General features: G+C 46.7%; 1 protein-coding gene and 1 non-coding gene across 5 annotated transcripts in view; one reads left to right on the forward strand and one right to left on the reverse strand.

The window, feature by feature from the left end:
- LOC126425087 (kinesin light chain) overlaps nucleotides 1–19,989 on the reverse strand; it is a 431,165-nt gene that overhangs the window by 329,809 nt on the left and 81,367 nt on the right. The window contains exon 3 of one of the 4 annotated variants that reach the window (XM_050088002.1): nucleotides 15,580–15,728. The exons of the other annotated variants lie outside the window; for them this stretch is intronic. The gene's annotated coding sequence lies outside the window, so the exon portion shown is untranslated. The remainder of the gene's footprint in view (nucleotides 1–15,579; nucleotides 15,729–19,989) is intronic. 4 annotated transcript variants of the gene reach the window in all.
- Nucleotides 15,058–15,130, forward strand: Trnat-agu (transfer RNA threonine (anticodon AGU)). Its single transcript has one exon. It is a non-coding gene; the product is annotated as a tRNA-Thr (tRNA).

Consider the following 19,989-nt stretch of genomic DNA (forward strand, 5'->3'; position numbering starts at 1 on the left):
GGACGATAAATAGTTTAGACAAGAAGGGAATAGAAGATTTCGAAATGTGGTGCTACAGAAGAATGCTGAAGATTAGATGGGTAGATCACATAACTAATGAGGAGGTATTGAATAGAATTGGGGAGAAGAGGAGTTTGTGGCACAACTTGACAAGAAGAAGGGATCGGTTGGTAAGACATGTTCTGAGGCATCAAGAGATCACTAATTTAGTATTGGAGGGCAGCGCGGAGGGTAAAAATCGTAGAGTGATACCAAGAGGTGAATACACCAAACACATTCACAAGGATGTAGGTTGCAGTAGGTACTGGAAAATGAACAAGCTTGCACAAGATAGAGTAGCATGCAGAGCTGTATCAAACCAGTGTCTGGACTGAAAACCACAACAACAACAGTAACAATGACTTTTCTGGAGACTAGAAATCTAGTCTGTAGGAATCAGCATGGGTTTCTAAAAAGACGATCGTGTGAAACCCAGCTCGCGCTGTTCGTCCACGAGACTCAGAGGGCCATAGACACGGGTTCCCAGGTAGATGCCGTGTTTCTTGACTTCCGCAAGGCGTTCGATACAGTTCCCCACAGTCGTTCAATAAACAAAGTAAGAGCATATGGACTATCAGACCGATTGTGTGACTGGACTGAAGAGTTCCTACATAACAGAACGCAGCATTTCATTCTCAATGGAGAGAAGTCTTCCGAAGTAAGAGTGATTTCAGGCGTGCCGCATGGCAGTAGCGTAGGACCGTTGCTATTCACAATATACACAAATGACCTTGTGGATGATATCGGAAGTTCACTGAGGCCTTTTGCGGATGATGCTGTGGTGTATCGAGAGGTTGTAACAATGGAAAATTGTACTGAAATGCAGGAGGATCTGCAGCGAATTCACGCATGGTGCGGGGAATGGCAATTGAATCTCAATGTAGACAAGTGTAATGTGCTGCGAATACATAGAAAGAAAGATCCCTTATCATTTAGCTACAATATAGCAGGTCAGCAACTGGAAGCAGTTAATTCCATTAATTATCTGGGAGTACGCATTAGGAGTGATTTAAAATGGAATGACCATATAAAATTAATCGTCGGTAAAGCAGATGCCAGACAGATTCATTGGAAGAATTCTAAGGAAATGCAATCCGAAAAGAAAGGAAGTAGGTTACAGTACGCTTGTTGGCGCACTGCTTGAATACTGCTCAGCAGTGTGGGATCCGTACCAAATAGGGTTGATAGAAGAGATAGAGAAGATCCAACGGAGAGCAGCGCGCTTCGTTACAGGATCATTTAGTAATCGCGAGAGCGTTACGGAGATGATAGATAAACTCCAGTGGAAGACTCTACACGAGAGACGCTCAGTAGCTCGGTACGGGCTTTTGTTGAAGTTCCGAGAACATACCTTCACCGAGGAGTCGAGCAGTATATTGCTCCCTCCTACATATATCTCGCGAAGAGACCATGAGGATAAAATCAGAGAGATTAGAGCCCACACAGAGGCATACCGACAATCTTCCTTTCCATGAACAATACGAGACTGGAATAGAAGGGAGAACCGATAGAGGTATTCAAGGTACCCTCCGCCACACAGCGTCAGGTGGCTTGCGGAGTATAGTTGTAGATGTAGATGCAGCTTAAGACGTAGGACGTTCCATTCAGGGAATCGTTAGGGTATTCAATATTCTGAAAGCCACAGTATCAAAGACGCTGAGAGTACCAAATTTCGGGCATCACCTCTCAGCAAGACGAACGTATCCGTTTGGCGAAATTTGCCGTTGTGGGCTGTGGCACCAGACGACGGTCGAAACTGCCTTTCCTAACAGCACAACATCTCCTGGGCTCGTGACCGTACCGGTTGCGCCCCCAAACGACTAGAAAAAAGTGGCCTGATCAGACGAGTCCAGTTTTCAGTTGGTAGGAGCTGACTGCTGGGTTCGAGTGTCGCTGAGACTCCACGAAGTCACGGACTCAAGTTGTCAACACGGAACTGTGCAAGGTAGTAATGGCTCCATAAATGTTGTCGACTTTATTTACACGCAACGTTCTGGGTCCTCTGGATGCTAGGTTACTTCGAGACCACTCGGCAACTACTCATGGAGCCACGTTCCCAAAAAACGATGGAATTTTTGAAGATGACAATGCGCCATGTCACCGGGCCAGAATTGTTCCCGACTGGTTTGAAGAACATTCGGAACGATTCGAGCGAATGATGTAGCCACCCGGGTCGCCGGACATGAATCGCATCGAACATGTATGGACATAATGGAACAAAATCCTGCGCCGGCAACACTTGGCAAATATAGACGGCTGTACTGACAGAATGGCTCAATATTTCTGCATGGGACTTACAACGACTTGTTGAGTCCAAGCCGTGTGGAGTTGCTGCTCTCGGATGGGCAAAACGAGATGACATATTACGAGGTATTCCGTGATTTTTTCTCACCATAGTGTATATTCGTACACAAGCAAATGGAAAGTTTTACACCATCGACACCTTGATCGAACGCCGGCAAGCTGGTACTCCAGCACTTCCACACTAGCCAGATGAGTTGATTGATATTACGTCCTCCTTTCGTTCTTATTTTCAGTACAGAAGAAAAACAATCTTACTGACGCAGAATGGTGAGAATACGTGGTGGCTACTGGATGTAGGTTACGCTGCTGAAACTTCACAGGTGGAGATCGCAACGCAACGAGGTCAGAAAACGGTAACGTGCGGCCTACTGCCAGCTTTTGGACTTCAAGAAAGGTCGATTCACTGGCGGAAGATAGCACGGACAGCTGAATGTAGTGCAATGGCTGCAGAAAGAGCGGCGACAACGTAGGAAAATAGTGACGCAGTCAGAGTCGGCAAGGATCCTTCCGAAAGCACTACACCACTGCCTTTCTTGACGAATGGTAAGTGGTAACGGCTGAAATTCGGGCACAGGTTACACGTAAAGTGTCGCCATGAACAGTCAGGAAGTGGCTACTGGAAAGTGGGTTGAGATCTCGTGTTACTATGCGTAGTAAATCGCTGACACTATGCCGCAGATAACGTGGATTTTTATGGTGCGCAGCCAAGTCAGTGATGTCAGCGACGAGTGTCGCTTCTGTCTTTGACGAGTGTCGCTTCTGTCTTGACGGTCAGATCGACGCGAAAGTGACCGCAGGTGGCGTCGTGTAGCCAGACCATGACTCGTGGCTGTCGGGCCTATGGCGGACGACAATCGGGCAGATGTCCCCCGCTGTCCGGGGCGTCTCCAGAGACTTCTCCTCTCGTCATCAGGGCTCAGTTCCAAGCGGGACTCATTACTGTAGACCCTTCTACTTCAGGCAATGAGATTCCAAGCCGTGTGTTCAAAAATGGCTCAAATGGCTCTGAGCACAATGGGACTTAACATCTGAGGTCATCAAATGGGTTCAAATGGCTCTGAGCACTATGGGACTTAACATCTGTGGTCATCAGTCCCCTAGAAATTAGGACTACTTAAACCTAACTAACCTAAGGACATCACACACATCCATGCCTGAGGCAGGATTCGAACCTGCGACCGTACCTGTCGCGCGGTTCCATACTGACGCGCCTAGAACCACACGGCCACACCGGCCGGTAGTTGAGTGTAGTTTGATAGCTAATACATATTTCATATTCCAAGCAAGTCGTGTGTCGGTCGGTCCGTCGCTGTCACGTAGTTGGGTTCCGACGGATCAAATGTAGTTGGGCTCACCACCTGTCTCGCCTAAGTCCCTAAGTCAACGAGGGCAGACCGACCTCCCTGGAGGCTTCTGAGTGTCACCGGTGTTTAATTATCTGTTTTCAGCAGCTTAAAATTTAAGGCTAATGGTTATTTTTTCTTTTCTCTTAAAGACTTTGAAAAATTAATTCTTTAATTAATCTTTCAAGCTTAAACATTGCGGCCTTCTGTCTTTAAAAGTTTATGGTAATATATTTTAAAATTTTCAAACCTAATTGTGGCCTTTAGCCGTTTGTATTGCACCTTGCATATGTTGGTTCTATCTACCTTGCTGTGATGTTTTTTTATATTATTTTATAGCTATTTTAATCATTTTTTAAAAGATTTCTTGCTTGGAGGCCTTCAGCCGTGAAAGAGTTGCATTCCGTAAAGGTCCGGCTATGTGCCGCTTTGGATGTAAAGGTTATTAAATTACAATAAATGACTATTAGGAGAAACTGACCTCAACATTTGGCCCTTCGCACAATCCTATTACCTGTTCTGCCCAGCGGGTTTAAGGCCTGGCCAGACAGAATGCGGGCTTCAACCGCACCCAGCAGGCCGCACTGCTGAATCGCTCGTTATTGTACGGCGGCGGTCTCAGAGTGCGGCTCTGACGCACCGGCAGCCGGCCTGCCACACCGGCAGATTACAGATTCGCCGCAAGCCGGAGCGGCTGCTTGCCTGTATTGGCGCACTCAACTGCTCTGTTATCACACTGGAAGCGGCGGCGTGGGGCTGTCTTTGTCTTGCAGCTCGTAGTGCATGCATTCTCAGAAATAGTGTTGTCACTGTGACGTCCATAATTTCCGATATCAACTACTGTAAACTCGCAGAATGGATCAACGAGGAACCAGCGAAAAGAATTGTTTGTAACAGAAGAACTGGGATCGGGCATTTTAACCTGATACGCTTTCCGCCTATGCTTCCAAGGCAGTTCGGAAACTCCCAAAGTTCTAGAAACCCTTCTTCAGATTTCTTCCACATCTCTGTTGTAGGAGTAGGTAAATACTTGGGTTGTACAACAGTCCATATTGCCTGGCACACTTGTTTCACACTTTCTGAGACTGTTGAACGTCCTAACCGAAAAGAAAAAGCTATGGTCTGGTGACTGTCGCCTGCAGTCAAGTATGTTGAAAAGATTAAAATAAATTATGCCGATAGAACGAATAGATAAGTTAACGACCAAAGATATGTTTGTTTACATTCAATGACAATGTTACGAATACAATGAAACAAAACAATCCATTAAGTAGAAAGTTCTCTCTCTAGCGGGACATACGGAACTAGATATTATCGTTTGCTGTATTTGTAAACACTGCAGATAAATTTATCACTCCACTCGTAACTACGTTGTGTGATAGCACTTTCTTCCGCCGAACCTTTCATATGATACAGCAAAACTGAACTAGAATAAATTATATGACTTCTGTTTGAAGCACAAAGAGGCCACAAATCGTAAAACTTACCTCAAACAAATGGCTAGTCTGTGCCTTGTATCAAATGGCTTTCTCCAGTTCGTTGTGCACTTCTCGGTGATACATTTTATCAGGCGATGCAGTTCCTCGAAACATTCTCGCGACATACGAAAATATTTGAAGAACCTATCTTCGTCAGACTCTAGATCAATACACAGACGATCGTATTCTCCTAAGCTCTCTCTCTTGCTATCAATTTCGTGCACCCAACATCTCCTCTTCTTAGTGCCATTTGGTATCGCTAGTGCGAGCTACTCATTTCCTCGCACAAAGATAACGTGTCCCTCGTGAAGCTTCCAAATCGTCTAACGCCAAGACAATCGCGCTACGCATGCAAGCTTAATAATGGGGTTCGGCCCTTTCCACAGTGTTAAGAGCTGACGCATCAAGATGTAGTGTCCCTTTTGCAATATTCACCATTATCGAGGTGAAACATAATTAAAAATGACTGTATGTGACTCAAAATGAACTGCAAACATCGATTTCTCTGCGAAAGGTAATAACACCAACTGTAAAAATATACAATATAGATCGATAGATGCAGAAAAGACATTTTTATTGTATGAGATTATGTGTAAGTAATTAAAAGAAGTATTATTATCCTTGTAAGAGTATAAAACACAATGCAATCCTCATTCTTCTGTCTAGTCTGTTTTGTTCTGTTCGTTCTGGTGTTAGCTGGAATAAGGTACGCGAGCTATTATGCTGTGCTTGCATTTGTTTCTGTCGCGACGCAATTCCAAATATTTAATGGTGTAAACTGTGTCCTAGTAAAAATATATTAGTATAAAGTGATCTCCGTGTGTTATTTCAAGAACCTACGCCACATTTATCTTAAGAAAAGATATTTAATGAAAATTATTTAGCATGTTTCCAGCTGCTGCGGAGCGAGTAACAGTGATCTCTGACTGTTAACAATTAGCCGCCATTACGCGGTACATTTAAAAATATTTTTTAACAGCACAATGTCTGATAGCCGGAGCGGAAGAAATTATGTAAAAATATTCAATGAGATTAATTGAAGGAATCCAGCGAAATAATTTTATTAAAACTTGTCTATTTTCTGTGATAGTAATAATTTCAGATCAGTGAACTGGAGCTGAGTAATACTACGCTATTGCATTTCCAGTAATTTGTAGGGAGCCTGGCGCTCGATAAAACCAGATATAATACGTAATTGGCAACCTACGAAATTCATTATTTTGCTTATTATATCTCTTTTGTATTTGTTTGAAAGCTAAATGTAAATACTAACTCCACTAAAAATCAGTAACAGATCACGATAAATCAAAGGACAAACAAATTTACTAGGAGAGTGTTTCCTCTAAAATATATTAGTTACACATTATTTTTTTAAGAGATGTAATAAAGAGTCGCTGCGGCCGGCCGTTGCCTGAGTGTAGTCCCTGGCCGCTGAAGGGCCCGGCCTCCCGCTGCGCTGTCCGTCTCAGCAGCAGGCCGGATTCTGTCTGGCCAGATCTTTAGCGGGCGTATCAAGCATGTTGGTTGGTAATGGCACAGGGGGAAGGCGCGGCGGCCGGCTCATTTCTTGAGGAAGAAAGCCCGCGGCCGCGGCCGGTCGCGGAGAATGGGGGCTGGGCGGGATGTGATGTGGGTCACGGCCGCGCCGGCTCGATATTACACCACACGTCCTAGCTGACTCACCGCGGCCGCTAACCTCACACACACAGCCTCTCCACAAAGTCCGGCTATCGTTTTCAAAAAATCATACGCCGAGAGTTCATCAAGTAACGGCGACACTTCTTTCCTCGGCCAATTTCGGAAAAAAAAAAAAAAAAGCGGAATGAGTTGCGGTACACCGTCGAATATTTCCGCTTGAGTCCCTCAAGTTTCATGAAGTTCCGATAGACGGCGGCGCCATACGTAGCTTTCAAAATGCCGTCTGTAACGGAGGAGCGTTCCACGCAGTGTTTCTTTCGGCGGAAAACCACAGCATCGCAGTTGCTCACATGCGCTTGCAGGATGTCTACGGAGACTTGGCAGAGAACAAAAGCACGGTGAGTCGTTGGGCGAGGTGGCTGGCTCTGGCTCTGAGCACTATGGGACTCAACAGCTGAGGTCATGAGTCCCCTAGAACTTAGAACTAGTTAAACCTAACTAACCTAAGGACATCACAAACATCCATGCCCGAGGCAGGATTCGAACCTACGACCAGAGCGGTCTTGCGGTTCCAGACTGCAGCGCCTTTAACCGCACGGCCACTTCGGCCGGCGTTGGGCGAGGTGTCATTGATCATCGCAAAGTATCGCGCAAACCTGTCCGATCTCCAGTTTGCCGGTCGGCGGCAAACGGATGTGAATGCTGCAATGTTGGAACGTACGGACACTCTCAATCGAGGGGATCGCCGCACAACCGAACGTCTCTGTAGTGCTAACACACTCGTCCATCAGTCACAAAACTTAATTGCACTTTTCTCCCTCATCCACCCTACAGCCCGCATCTCTCACCTTCCGAATTCCATTCGCTTGGCCCAATGAAGGATGCATTCCACGGGAAGCAATAAATGAAGGAAGCACTCCACGGGAAGCAACATGTCGAATGATGCGGAGGTTAGAGATGCAACAAGGTGTTGGCTCTGAATTCGACCAGTAGGATGGAACCATGCGGGAACACAGGCACTCCGAGTAAGATCAGTAAGGCCGTCGCATTGAACGAAGATTATGTTTAAAAATACGGTTTTCTAGCCAGAACAATGGCAAATAATTCGGTGTACTGGAATCCTAACTGATACCGATCTGGCGTCAGAAAAAACAAAATGTGTAGCATTACTTATTGAACGCCCCTCACAACTTGCAAACTATTAGAGATAATAGCATCGCGGTTTGCTGTCAAGTGTTTACCAACTCTCACGATTTTTTCCCTTTGCCCGTTGCTGCAGAGTGTATAGAAATGGCAACATAGCAAGAGAATGCGCAACGTGCCATCTAGTATGCACACTCTAAATGTTTGACAACGCTACCGCTTGACGCTAGTGTGTAGGTATGAGGCGGGGGGGGGGGGGGGGGGGGGTAGAGGCGCAGGCAAAACCAGCAAAGATAAGCGTAATGAGTTGGTTGAAAAACTTTAGCGAGACAGGCAGTGTCAATTGCCTTCATCGAAGTGTGCGTCTCCTACTGCCACAGATCGAAGAGCTGCACCCGTCCATCAACTGCCGGCGTGACGGTGCAATTCCATACTGGAGTTGGAACATGTGGTGTGTCATTCCGTGACAGGTTGGGAAGACGCGACAATCCCATCGCAAGTGAACCCCCCCCCCCCCCCACACTCCCTCCACACCCTCTCGTCTTCTGCAGATTGTCACTCTATTAGACTTCTTACCGTGGGGTTAGGTGGAGGATCGCATATGCACAACACCAGTGAATAACACTCCTGTCCTTCGTGCACGAGTCGATGAAGAGTCGTAACTGCTGAGACTGAAATGCTGATCTGTACATGGGCAAAAGTCTTAATATCCCCATAACGTCTCTCTTTCGAATTCTGAAGGTGGCAGGGGTAAAATACAGGGAGCTAAAGGATATTTACAATTTGTACAGAACCCAGATGGCAGTTATAAGAGTCGAAGGACATGAAAGGGAAGCAGTGGTTGGGAAGCGAGTGAGACAGGGTTGTAGCCTATCCCTGATGTTGTTCAATCTGTATGTTGAGCAAGCAGTAAATGAAACAAAAGAAAAATTCGTAGTAGGTATTAAAATCCGTGGAGAAGAAATAAAAACTTTGAGGTTCGCCGATGACATTGTAATTCTGTCAGAGACAGCAAAGGACTTGGAAGAGCAGTTGAACGGACTGGACAGTGTCTTGAAAGGAGGATATAAGATGAACATCAACAAAAGCAAAACGAGGATAATGGAATGTAGTCTAATTAAGTCGGGTGATGCTGAGGGAATTAGATTAGGAAATGGGACACTTAAAGTAGTAAAGCTTTGGGAAGCAAAATAACATGATGGTCGAAGTAGAGGGGATATAAAATGTAGACTGGCAATGGCAAGGAAAGCGTTTCTGAAGAAGAGAAATTTGTTAACATCGAGTATAGATTTAAGTGTCAGGAAGTCATTTCTGAAAGTATTTGTATGGAGAGTAGCCATGTATGGAAGTGAAACATGGACGATAAATAGTTTGGACAAGAAGAGAATAGAAGCTTTCGAAATGTGGTGCTACAGGAGAATGCTGAAGATTAGATGGGTAGATCACATAACTAATGAGGAGGTATTGAATAGGATTGGGGAGAAGAGAAGCTTGTGGCACAAGTTGACTTGAAGAAGGGATCGGTTGGTAGGACATGTTCTGAGGCATCAAGGGATCACCAATTTAATACTGGAGGGCAGCGCGGAGGGTAAAAATCGTAGAGGGAGACCAAGAGATGAATACACTAAGCAGATTCAGAAGGATGTAAGCTGCAGTAGGTACTGGGAGATGAAGAAGCTTGCACAGGATAGAGTAGCATGGAGAGCTGCATCGAACCGGTCTCAGGACTGAGGACCACAACAACAACAACCAACAACAACAACAACAACGTTCTACGGGCGACGGCTGGAGCACACACTGAAATTCTAGGATTACAAAAACAGAACTTCGAGAGCTACTAAAGCTAAACAAAAAAATCACGGTATTCTGTCTGTCTCTTAATAGTTTCCATGTTATGGTTTTTTTTAAATTACGGAGCGACTTTATGGGATCCTGTACTTCAATTATCACCCAGAAAAAAATATGTCCCAATCTTTTTTTTGTTTCTTTGTAGGTGAAGCACAGAACGTCAGCGGTCCTGCATCACACTGAAATGAACGCGCTACAGTGCCGTAGCCCGCCGCTGCAGGTGCCAAAACAAGACAGCGTAGCGCGTTGATGAAAGGGAATATTACGCGGTAACATGTTGTCAACTGCAGCGGAAAATTTCGGCTGTGTTGGCCCAGTCGACACTGCCGAAGGAGTTACCTCGATTGCCTGACATAGCTGCACCGCATTAGCTGCTACCGAAAGCGAATTACCGCACGGTACTTCACTCTTATCAACGGGCTCCGCCGTTTAGCTTTGCCTCCACTAGCTGCGTGCTATGGTACACTGGTGCCAGGATTTCGGTGTGCGACGAATAATTACGTATCTTCTTTTTTTACGAGGTGATAAATGAAACTTTGTGACTACTTCTCGCACACAACCCTGATAGCCTGTGGGCCGAAAGTGTTTGTATAATACAGACGTCAAAAAAAGTTTTGCATCACCCCAGTTCCCAGAAGTCCTGAAGATAGACGTTGACTGTGGATACTGTATCACAGAAACAGTGCCTTTGACTCTTTAGAGATTTCACTAAACCCGCCCAAAGATGTAAACAACCATGCATGGGCACCACCTATTAGACGGAGGAGTCCGACAGCCGATCAGTTCCAGTCATTCCACCAGGAAGGAGGTACACGGCTCGTATTGTCTGTAGTTCAACCTAGACGGTCAATACCGCGGTTCGATCGCGCCCGCATTGTCACTTTGTGCCAGGAAGGGCTCTGAACAACGGAAGCGTCCAGGCGTCTCGGAGTGAACTATGGAGGAGACACAGAGAGACAGGAACTGTCGATGACATGCCTCGCTCAGGCAGCAGTGGATGACCGCTACCCACGGATTATGGCTCGGGGGAACCTTGACAGCAACGCCACATTCTTGGACAATGTTTTTCGTGCAGCCACAGGGCGTCGCGTTACGACTCAAACTGCGCGCAATAGGCTGCATGATGCGCAGCTTTACTCCCGACGACCATGGCGAGGTACATCTTTGCAACCACGACACCATGCAGCGCGGTACAGATGGGCCCAAGGGCATGCCGAATGGACCGCTCAGGATTGGAATCACGTTCTCTTCACCGATGCGTGTCGCATATGCCTTCAACCAGACAATCGTCGGAGACGTGTTTGGAGGCAACCTGGTCAGGCTGAACGCCTCTTAGACACACTGTCCAGCGAGTGCAGTTAGGTGGAGGTTCCCTACTATTTTGGGGTGGCATTATGTGGGGCCGACGTACGCCGCTGGTGGTCATGGAAGGCGCCGTAACGGCTGTACGATACGTGAATGCCATCCTCCGACCGATAGTGCAACCATATCGGCAGCATGGCGATGCATACGTCTTCATAGAGGGCAACTCGTGCTCCCATCGTGCACATTTTGTGAATGACTTCCATCAGCATAACGACGTCGCTCGAGTAAAGTGGCTAGCATGTTCTCCAGACATAAACCCTATCGAACATACCTGGGATAGATTTAAAAAGGCTGTTTATGGACGACGTGACCCACCAACCACTCTGAGGGCCCTACGCCGAATCGCCTTTGAGGAGTGGGACAACCTGGACGAACAGTGCCTTGACGAACTTGTGAACAGTATGCTACGAAGAATACAAGCGTGCATCTATGCAAGAGGACGTGCTACTGGTTATTAGAGGTACCGGTGTGTACAGCAATCTGGACCACTACCTCTGAAGGTCTCGCTGTATGGTGGCACAACATGGAATGTGTGGTTTTCATCAGCAATAAGAAGGGCGGAAATGATGTTTATGTTGATCAATTTTCTGTACAGGTTCCGGAACTCTCATAAACCGAGGTGATGCAAAAGTTTTTCTGATGTGCGTAAATCTTTATCACCAGCTCTTGGAAGTGAATCGTGATGTTTTATCAAATATTTATAAGTTTTGCGGAACCGTCTTCTTAAGTTAAGAGTGTGTAGCCCGTGTATGTTATCATCTCTTTAGTAGTTCTTTGGCTACGTCGACTTGCTGCTAGTTGTCACCGAACGTCTTCCCAAATTGCGCCTGACATTTTTCTCACCTCTAGAGTTTTGCCTCATTGCTGCACTGACCAAGTGGAAGCAAACATCAGTAAACACACTGTGTCATCGCCCCTGTTGTACTTAGCGACATGCTCGAATCCGTTTAGCGATTTCGTCGGACTAGCCTCGCGCCGCCAGAAGACACTAATACGATCTATTGCAGTTCCTGTGTTATTCTCAATTGCACTAAAGCGATTACAGCCGTTATGAAATACATTAAATGTATTCGTAGTTGCGAATATGGACAACCACCAGCTTTAGAATGGAATGACGACAATGATAATTTGAGCCTGACCGGGACTCGAACCCGGATTTCCCGCTAGTCGCGAGCGGCCGCCTTACCATTCGGCTATCCGTGCACGACTCACGGCCAGACCCAAAATTCTATACGTCGTCACCATGCGTCAACAACCTGTATATTCCCGTACAGCTGCAAGCGACCTTCAAGTAAAATGATTCACCTGTACGGGAATACGGCCTTTCTCGCGTCTCACTGTACATGATGTCATACTCAACCACCTGTCGGACGTCCGCCCCGAACGAATTCAACGAACAATATGAGATATTAAAAAAAAAAAGTGGGCAGCGCAAAGGAATGCCATGCTAAGGGCCCGGATTCGATTCCCGGCTGGGTCGGTGACGCATAATGAAAAGACTTCTCGATTCTGGTCCCACATCAGACTATTCATCGCACATTCATACAAAGCTCAAAGCCAGAAATAATAATCCTTTAGCACGTACAGACAGGTGGATTTTTTTTGCCTAATTACAACTTGGCAGACTGGGCAGATGAGCATAATTTGCAGGCATGTCGAAGTTCCATGCTCTGAGATCAGATATCTCCATCCAAGCAGTACAGAGATCACTACTCCAAATAATTAGTTCAGGATTCTCTACCGTCTGTGTAGCTTTTACCTTACAAGTTTGGGATTAAATGGTTGGGTATTAAAGCTACAGATACGAACAATATACATTCGCAAACAGGGATATAACAGCACAATGACAATATTTATTTTGCAGCAATATTATTTTTTGGAAAGTAGATTGTGAAGGGACTTACCTGTGGCGTGGCCCAAACGGACTTCTAAGTTAGGTTGGAAGGCTACAGTTTCGGTGTGAGTCAGCGAAGCCAGCGAGTCTCAGGTCACGATCACCATGTATTCTACGCATACATTACTGGAGGCCTTTACTGGATCCCTTTGACTGGCTATGCCCGCTGTGTTGTAGACTTTATAGGTAAAAAAAGACAAATATTTCCAGCATGGGAACTCTGTGCGAACTTTTCAATTTTGAGGCTTCAGACACTGGTGTCTTAGTGTAGTTCAGACAGTAAGAGACTACTTCACATTTTGCGTCTGTTGTGGGCAAACAGCGCAGAGAGACAAGCCTCTGGCTGGATGGCGGCGGCTGTAAACAACAGAACGTGTATTACACATGTACACCGAGGTAACAAAAGTTACGGGATACCGCCTTATATGGTGTAGGACCTTCTTTCGCCAGGCGTACTTCAGCAACTCGACGTGGCATGAATTCAACAAGTCTTTGGAAGTCCACTGCTGAAATAATGAGCCACGCTCCTTCTACAGCCGCCTTAATTGTCAAAGTGTTGCCGGTGCAGGATTTTGTGCGCGAACTGACCTCTGGATTATGTCCCATAAATGTTCAATGGGATTCGTGTCGAGCGATGTGTGTGGCCAAATGATTCGCTCGAAATGTTTAGAACGTTCTTCACACCAACTGCGAACAATTGTCACCCAGTGACACGGCGCATTGTCATCCACAGAAATTCCATCCTTGTTTGCGAACTTGGCTGTAAACGGTCTCCAAGTAACCCAACGTAACCATTTCCCAGTCGGTGATCGGTACAGCTGGACCGTAGTGCCAGTCCACTCCACATAAACACAGTCCACACCACTATGGAGCCACTACCAGCTTGCACAGTGCCTTTCTGACAACGTTGATCCACGGCTTCGTGGGGTCCGCACCACAATCCAACCCTATCGTCAGCTCTTACCGACTGAAATCGGAACTGATCTGACTGGGCCACGGTTTTCCAGTCTTTTGAGGTCCAACGGTTTGGTCACGAGTCCAGGAGGGGCACTGCAGACACTGATGTCGTGGTGTTAGGAAAGGCTCTCGTGTCGGTCGTCTGCTCTCATGGTCCATCAACGCCAGATTTCGCCGCACTGTCCCACATTGAATTCTGCAGTTATTTCACGCCGTGTTGGTTGTCAATTAGCAGCGTCAACGCTACGCAAACGCCGCTGCTCTCGATAATGATCGAAATAGAAGAAATGAATTAATATTTGTGCTGCCGCCAGGACTCGAACCCGAGTCTTCTTGCAAGCTAGGCAGAAATGCTAACCATTATACCACCACAGCAAGATGGTCAACATTGCTGCACGAACTATCCGAGTTGAGTACCCTCCCCAACACAAACTTCAATTCACATCTTCTGCTTATTTTCCCTTGGCAACGGCCTTGCCGCATTGGATACACCGGTTCCCGTGAGATCACCGAAGTTAAACGCTGTCGGGCGTGGCCGGCACTTGTATGGGTGACCATCCCGCCGCCATGCGCTGTTGCCATTTTTCGGGGTGCACTCAGCCTCGTGATGCCACTTGAGGAGCTACTCGACCGAATAGTCAAGAATACCATCATAACGACCGGGAGAGCGGTGTGCTGACCACATGCCCCTCCTATCCGCATCCTCCTCTAACGATGACCCGGCGGTCGGATGGTCCCGGTAGGCCACTCGTGGCCTGAAGACGGAATGAATAAAACTAAAGCTTATTTTCCCTTACATTATCACTACTGCCAGGGCTCTCTGACATTGGAATAGCACCCCAGCGTTGGACGTACTGGGAAAGATCTACAAGATGACCTCTGGTACAGGACTTTCCGATTACGTCCAACGCTCTGGTGCTATTCCAATGTCTGAGAGCCCTGGCAGTAGTGATATTGTAAGGGAAAATAAGCAGGAGATAAGAATTGAAGTTTGTGTTGCGGTGAGTACTCAACTTGGGGGAGTTCGTGCAGCAATGTTGACCATCGTGCTGTGGTGGTATAATGGTTAGCATTTCTGCCTAGTAAGCAAGAAGACCCGGGATCGAGTCCCGGCCGCAGCAAAAATTTTAATTCATTTCTTCTGCTTCGATCATTATCGTAGATAATGAAGAGACCTGAATGTCTCAGGGAAACAATTACAAGCTCTGCTCTCGGTCGTTAAGTGAAGGCCGTCGGCCACTTCGTCGTCCGTGGTGACAGGTAATGCTTAAAATTTGCTATTCTCGGCACAATCTTGACTCTGTGGATCTCGGAATACTAAATTCCCCTCACGATTTCCGAAACGAAATGTCCGATGCATCTAGTTCAACCTATTATTCCGTGTTAAAAGTCATAATTCCGCTTGTGCGGCCATAATGACGTCGCAAACCTTTTAGCGTGAATCACCTGAGTACAAATGACAGCTCTACCAACACACTGTACGCGACACCAACGCCATCTGTATATGTGCATATCGCAGTCCCATCACTTTTGTGACCTCAGAGTACGTACCGACTGGTTGTGGACTCACCTGTGTGTGAGACGAGGCGGGCCAGCTGAAGCTAAGCAGAAGCAGAGGGCGGGCGGCGGCGGCGGCGGTGGTGGTGGTGCGGCTCGCGCTGCAGCTGGTGTTCGAGATGAGGGGAGCCAACGTCCACAGGGTGAGGCGCGCGCGGCTACCTGCAGCACACAGCACGGGCGGCGGCCTATTATTGCACACTGCCTGTCGAACCAGCCACTCGTGCTTTACAACTTCTGCATCTAGCGCTCTGAGAAACACTGAAGCGCGCAGCGCCACATGCTAAGACTGTCTCCTGAACATCACAAAAAAAGGCGAAGCGTTCCCCTACTCTGGACTGGTTGGTTGGGTTGCGGTGTAAAGGGACCAAACTACAGCGCCTTCAGTCCCTTTTTCGTCATGCAAACAAATCGCCGATTCTTTACACACGAATGGAAAAACTGGTAGAAGCCGAGCTCTGGGAAGATCAGTTTGGATTCCGTACAAATGTTGGAACACGTGAGGCAATACTGACCCTACGACTTATCTTAGAAGAAAGATTAAGGAAAGGCAAGCCTACGTTTCAAGCATTTCTAGACTTAGAGAAAGCTTTCCACAATGTTGACTGGAATACTCTCTTTCACTATCTGACGGGAGCGAAAGGCTATTTACAATTTGTACAGAAACCAGATGGCAGTTATAAGAGTCGAGGGGCATGAAAGGGCTCAAAATGGTTCAAATAGCTCTGAGCACTATGGGACTCAACATCTGACGTCATAAGTCCCCTAGAACTGAGAACTACTTAAACCTAACTAACCTAAGGACATCACACACATGCATGCCCGAGGCAGGATTCGAACCTGTGACCGTAGCAGTCGCGCGGTTCCGGACTAAAGCGCCTTGAACCGCTCGGCCACAACGGCCGGCGCATGAAAGGGAAGCAGTGGTTGGGAAGGGAGGGAGACAGGGTTGTAGCCTCTCCCCGATGTTATTCAATCTGTATATTGAGCAAGCAGTAAAGGAAACAAAAGAAAAGTTCGGAGTAGGTATTAAAATCCATGGAGAAGAAATAAAATCTTTGAGCTTCGACGATGACATTGTAATTCTATCAGAGACAGCAAAGGACTTGGAAGAGCAGTTGAATGGAATGGACAGTGTCTTGGAAAGGAGGATATAAGATGAACATCAACAAAAGCAAAACGAGGATAATGGAATGTAGTAGAATTAAATTTGGTGATGTTGAGGGTATTAGATAAGGAAATGAGACGCTTAAAGTAGTAAATGAGTTTTGCTATTTGGGGGAGTAAAATATCTTATGATAGTCGAAGTAGAGAGGATATAAAATGTAGACTGGCAATCGCAAGGAAAGCGTTTCCGAAGAAGAGAAATTTGTTAACATCGAGTATAGATTTAAGTGTCAGGAAGTCGTTTCTGAAAGTATTTGTCTGGAGTGTAGCCATGTATGGAAGTGAAACATGGACGATAACTAGTTTGGACAAGAAGAGAAGAGAAGCTTTCGAAATGTGGTGCTACAGAAGAATGCTGAAGATCAGATGGGTAGATCACGTTACTAATGAGGAGGTACTGAATAGAATCGGGGAGAAGAGAAATTTGTGGCACAACTTGACTAGAAGAAGGGGTCGGTTGGTAGGACATGTTCTGAGGCATCAAGGGATCACCAATTTAGTATTGGAGGGCAGCATGGAGGGTAAAAATCGTAGAGGAAGACCAAGAGATGAATACACTAAGCAGATTCAGAAGGATGTAGACTGTAGTAAGTACTGGGAGATGAAGAAGCTTGCACAGGATAGAGTAGCATGGACAGCTGCATCAAACCAGTCTCAGGACTGATGACGACAACGACAACAACAACAACAACAAATCGCAAGGTAAAACAATTCCCAAAAGGAGTCGGGGTAAGTAAAAGGATGTAAAACTAACTGGGAACCACACCGAAATAGAAAATGAAAGAATCGAACCAGAAGGGGGAAAACGTACACTAAAAGGAAAAGTAGTGGAAGGTACTAAAATAATACAGCAGATCGCCTGGGCTGGCTGATCACGAGAATAAAAAAGGATGAGCTACTCTGCAACAGACTAAAATCTCCAGCCTAAAAGATATGATGGCGAGGTGAACACACATAGAGACAAGACGGACACCAAGGCAAACAAAATGCACAGAAAGGGTGAGGGAGGGTGGAGGTCACAAGAGAGGAGGGCAGACGCCCACTCTTATATTGTCAGATAAAATCGCCCCTCACGAGTAAAACGTGAAACAACAGCAGCCACTGAGTCACTGCCTCCCAACACTGTCGGCAGTATGGCGGAGAGGTTGAAAGTCCTCCGCAGAGCGGCTAGAATTGGGCAGTCCAACAATATGTGCACGACAGCCATAGCGACACCGAGGTGGGTCTTCTAGAGGGAGGAAAAAGTGGCTGACATGGAAATAAATGTCCAAGGAATAGAAAAGCAACTGAAATCACTCAACAGAGGGAAGTACACTGGACCTGACGGGATACCAATTCGATTCTACACAGAGTACGCGAAAGAACTTACCCCCTTCTAACAGCCGTGTACCGCAAGTCTCTAGAGGAACGGAAGGTTCCAAATGATTGGAAAAGAGCACAGGTAGTCCCAGTCTTCAAGAAGGGTCGTCGAGCAGATGCGCAAAACTATAGACCTATATCTCTGGCGTCGATCTGTTGTAGAATTTTAGAACATGTTTTTTGCTCGAGTATCATGTCGTTTTTGGAAACCCAGAATCTACTATGTAGGAATCAACATGGATTCCGGAAACAGCGATCGTGTGAGGCCCAGCTCGCTTTATTTGTTCATGAGACCCAGAAAATATTAGATACAGGCTCCCAGGCAGATGCCGTTTTCCTTGACTTCCGGAAGGCGTTCGATACAGTTTCGCACTGTCGCCTGATAAACGAAGTAAGAGCCTACGGAATATCAGACCAGCTGTGTGGCCGGATTGAAGAGTTTTTAGCGAACAGAACACAGCATGTTGCTCTCAATGGAGAGACGTCCACAGACGTTAAAGTAACATCTGGCGTGCCACAGGGGAGTGTTATGGGACCATTGCTTTTCACACTATATATATAAATGACCTAGTAGATAGTGTCAGAAGTTCCGTGCGGTTTTTCGCGGATGATGCTGTAGTATACAGAGAAGTTGCAGCATTAGAAAATTGCAGCGAAATGCAGGAAGATCTGCAGCGGATAGGCACTTGGTGCAGGGAGTGGCAACTGACCCTTAACATAGACAAATGTAACGTATTGCGAATACATAGAAAGAAGGATCCTATATTGTATGATTATATGATAGCGGAACAAACACTTGTAGCAGTTACTTCTGTAAAATATCTGGGAGTATGCGTGCGGAATGATTTGAAGTGGAATGATCATATAAAATTAATTGTTGGTAAGGCGGGTACCAGGTTGAGATTCATTGGGAGAGTCCTTAGAAAATGTAGTCCATCAACAAAGGAGGTGAATTACAAAACACTCGTTCGACCTATACTTGAGTATTGCTCATCGGTGTAGGATCCGTACCAGGTCGGGTTGACAGAGGAGATAGAGAAAATCCAAAGAATAGCGGCACGTTTCGTCGCAGGGTTATCTGCTAAGCGTGATAGCTTTACGGAAATGTTCAGCAAACTCAAGTGGCAGACTCTGCAAGAGAGATGCTCTGCATCGCGGCGTAGCTTGCTGTCCAGGTTTCGAGAGGGTGCGTTTCTGGATGAGATATCGAATGTATTGCTTCCCCCTACTTATACCTCCCGAGGAGATCACGAATGTAAAATTAGAGATTCGAGCGCGCACGGAGGCTTTCCGGCAGTCGTTCTTCCCGCGAACCATACGCGACTGGAACGGGAAAGGGAGGTAATGACAGTGGCACGTAAAGTGCCCTGCGCCACACACCGTTGGGTGGCTTGCGGAGTATAAATGTAGATGTAGGTGACCGCGTGTTAGCCAAGCGCGGCCGATGCGGACCCGGCAAAGGACAACAGAGTCCCCTGCGAGTGGCTCGCACGGATGACTGGCACACATTCAGTGTCTCCTTGATAACACGTAGTTATTTGTTGAGGGTACGCCAGTCAGAGTCCCAGATTGCGAAAACTTTACGAGGGAAGACGGATCGAAGATCAGTCTCCGGCAGGCTGATCTCCAGAGTTGGTTTACTGGTAGCCTGTTTGGCCAGGCTGTCGGCAAGTTCACTGCCCGGGATCCCCACATGTCGTGGGTCCAAATGAAGGTTGCTGAACGTCCACTGTTGTCGAGGGCACAAAGAGACTCCTGGATAGTCATTACCACATGATGGCGACGGAAGCACCGGTCGAGAGTTTGTAGGCTGCTTAAGGAGTCACTACAGATGAAGGACTCACCGGCGCAGGAGCGGATATCCTCAAGAGCGCGGTAGATGTCCACCAACTCAGCA

The sequence above is a fragment of the Schistocerca serialis genome, chromosome 10 (assembly GCF_023864345.2).
Source record: "Schistocerca serialis cubense isolate TAMUIC-IGC-003099 chromosome 10, iqSchSeri2.2, whole genome shotgun sequence".
Classification (NCBI taxonomy): domain Eukaryota; kingdom Metazoa; phylum Arthropoda; class Insecta; order Orthoptera; family Acrididae; genus Schistocerca; species Schistocerca serialis.